Source organism: Bidens hawaiensis, unplaced genomic scaffold (genome assembly GCF_021521415.1).
Source record: "Bidens hawaiensis isolate Kalapana, Puna unplaced genomic scaffold, B.hawaiensis_p1.1 tig00077042_1, whole genome shotgun sequence".
Taxonomy (NCBI): Eukaryota; Viridiplantae; Streptophyta; class Magnoliopsida; order Asterales; family Asteraceae; genus Bidens; species Bidens hawaiensis.
In genome coordinates this window covers 24,947-28,544 of record NW_027503279.1, presented here as the reverse complement: position 1 = coordinate 28,544, position 3,598 = coordinate 24,947, and the positions used below count along the sequence as shown (strand labels likewise).

The window sequence follows — 3,598 nt, the reverse complement described above, 5'->3', positions numbered from 1 at the left end:
CCTAGGTATGGATTGGTTATCCAATAACCAAGCCTGTATCTTATGTGATAAGAAAACAATTGAAATCCATACAGTTGATGGAAAGACCTCCAAGCAGTTGGAGACAAAGATGTTGGTCTCGTTAGCCCGATCTCAATGATTAAAGCTAGTAAATGTCTGCGTAAAAGATGCTTAGCATACATGGGAAAGGAACACAACAAAAAGAAATTAGAAGACGTATAAGTCGTCTCAGAATTTCCTTTCCTGATGTATTCCCAAATGCATTGCCATGAATACCACCGGAGCGTGAAGTCGAATTCAATATAGATCTAGTACCAGGCACAACATCAATTACTCAATCCGCATAAAGACTAGCTTTGACATAAATAATATATTTAAAGAAATAGTTGGATGAGTTGTTAGGAAAAAGATTTATTAGATCAAATTCTTTATCATGAGTCAAATTCGAAATGTTATAAAGAAAGACACAATTCTAAAACTTTTTTGTTTGATTGTGTTATTACTTAATGACAAAATTGACTTCATCAATTACAAAAGAAAGTCAGAAAAAAGATTTATTAGAACAAGTTTTTTATCATGACTCAAAATTTGAAATGTTATAAAGAAAGATACACACAACTTTTTTGTTTGATCGTGTTATTTCTTATGACAAAATTGACTTGATCAATTACAAAAGAAAAAAGTTATCGTTTCCTAATTTTATTACTTCAGACAAAATGGACTTGATCAATTACAAAATCAAAAAGTTATCTTTTACTTTCTTTCCAATACAAAAATCCAGTCAACTGAAATAATGTAAAGAACAATATACTTGACCTTGATTTCTTCTAAATGTATTTCTAGTTTACAACTTTGATATATTAAAAGTAATATAAAACTAACTACTTTTTAAATAAGAAATCACTTTTCTTAATAACTAATTTAGATCATTGATAGACTGACTTACCTAATCATTTTTATTTCACACTCAAAATAAAATCCATTATAGAGACCGAAAACCCCGATCCAACCTATAACCTCCTACCTTTTTTTTTCATAAATAAAACTACCCAATACATTATGTTTTTAAATAAAGTGCTTGGATGACTCGAGTTCTATATCTATTATATCTATTTAAGATTCATGATGACATAAGTGTTGGACTTAAATATGAAATTAGTAAAGTTCTTTCTATTTCAGATTGATGATGACATAAATATGTCAATTAAAAATATATATCATATTTTTATTAATTAACCTAGGTGAGAACTAAATTTGGTGGTGATGTACTTTTGGTGTTCACTTGTTTTTATGGCTAACAACTTGCTATCTTATCATTTAATAAATAGATCATTTAAAAAAAAGAAAATTAATTGACAAGGTATTCAAAAATATCATCTATAAATAAATAAATTTACATAAAAAACTAAGAAAATATCACATTTTCATAATATATCTTGAAGTCGACCCTATGCCTATCCAAATACAAAATATCTACCAATCAACCACCCAACGCCACCAAATAAAAAACATAATAAATATGTTATTAACAACCAATCAAACACCTGTCTGGCTCCATCTTAATCTACCAGACGAAAATTTCAATGAATCACTCGTTCTCACGACTCGGTCACCAAACCGAGCTGACTCACTCCAACCATCCTTTCTTCCGAGTTTCTTACTATTCACCATCCCAATTTTACTATTCAATTCTTCAATCATTTCCCAAAGGGTCTCAACCGATGGCTTTGTAGTCGAAAATAAATGTGACAACTTCTCTTTGCAGCTCCTTAAACTGTCCAAACCCGAACTCAACTCAACCGAGTCGTTGAAACTCAGCAAGTTGACTCGTTCCTTGAACTCAATGACTCGGAGAAAGATTTCGTTAACCGTTGATAAATAATCGTTTGCTAGCAAGTCCATGATACAATGAAGCAACTTGTCGTTTTCGACTAACAGATTATCTGGGACTTTGCATATATGTTCGATCACTGACACCAACGTTGTGAAATCTCGTACCAAATCGAAGTTCATGTACGATGATATCGAATCTTGTTGTTTTTCCTTTTCATGCACAAAAGTTACAAACCCACTAATGTTTTTGGACGTGTAAAGGATGGTTTCTATGTAACATGCGTACCACCTGACCCACGCGGAGAGGACCCACGTGGCGGGTGACGCGCCGTCGCGGAAGTTTGATAGTTTGAAGTTGTTACGGCCACCGGTGGCGGTGAAGACGGAGAGTTGGTCGTTGAGGATGAAGGGGCCGCGTTTGATGATGTGGTGGATGGTGAAGAGGCATTTTAGGGCGACGTGGGAGTCGGTGGTGCGGTGGAGGCGGTTCATTAGGGAGTGGATTAGGGTGGAGGCGGTGGCGCGTGAGCTGTCTCCTAGTGTTAGGAGGGTGGCGAGGTGGTGGTTGGTTGGCGGTGTGGATGGTGAGTGGGAAGTGGCGCGGAGGACCGCCACGTGAAGAGAGAGTGTGTTTGGTTTATTGAAAAGAGCGAGTTTTGATAGGGAGACTTTATCTTTAACGATGCCTATAAAATCCCTCATGGTTGATTGATGTTATTATTGTGACAACCATGGATCATCCATTGATGAATTTAAAAGAGATAAGAGGTTATAGAGAGAGAGAGAGAGAGAGAGGGTTGACTATATTGTGAACTTGGTAGAAAGATGATGTTTCAAGAAAGTTTTATTTATTTCAAAGAAAGCCGCTACATTTAAATATTGGTATGCAAGTGTGTCAAATTGCTCCTACTTGCTATTTAAGGATTATATTAACAAGATTGGTTGCAAATCTTTATTGAAATTTGAAAGAACATAATAAAATAGCGACACACATTTAATCTAAAGAAATACCATATGCATACCATCTACGTTATATAATGGCATCTTTGTTGACGTGCCCATCGTATAGAGCATGTGTATACTTGTATAGAAAAGTTACCGTTAGAATATTCGTTCGTATAAAAGACTGGTATAGACTGATAGGGATGTTTCTATACATATGTATTATGTATACAAAGAGCTAGCAAACCTGATTAGCTACTAACTGTTCCATGAGGCTCAACAAAAGGAAGTCTAACTTCTATATAACATAAATACTCAATAAGTAAATAATATCCGAGTAATTCTTTTTGTAAACTTGTTGCATTTGCCATTGTCAAGCCTATTGTGTGAGACTTTCTGGAACGTCCCCCCTTGCCGGCCTTCGATAACGAGTTTGTTGTTAGGTAGGCCGCATATTGAAGGCATAATAACAAAAAGTTGCTATGCATGAGAAAGACTGCATATGCTGAGAATCAAAAAGTTTTCATTCTTTTTGTTGTTGATACGTTTGGTTCCCTTACCCCCCGAAGTTATTTCATTTTTGAAAAAAATTATAGCGGACCATACACAATACCCCGTAAACACCGAAGAACCATAGGTTGGTTTACACTCGTATAAAACAGTTAACGTTAGATTATCTTTATCGACGATCGTATATAATATTATTATAGTTAGGGTGAGAAAATATATAGGTGTACTAATTTATTATAAGATTTTAGTGTATACGTTAACCAGTCGCATTTGTTATTATAGTTACTATATTATAACTTGTCAACTAAACACT

General features: G+C 34.6%; 1 pseudogene; it reads right to left on the bottom strand.

Annotated features, from left to right (window-relative positions):
- Nucleotides 1-1,343: 1,343 nt before the first annotated feature.
- LOC143606763 (putative clathrin assembly protein At4g40080 pseudogene) lies at nt 1,344-2,940 on the bottom strand (annotated as a pseudogene).
- Between the last annotated feature and the right edge of the window lie 658 nt (nt 2,941-3,598).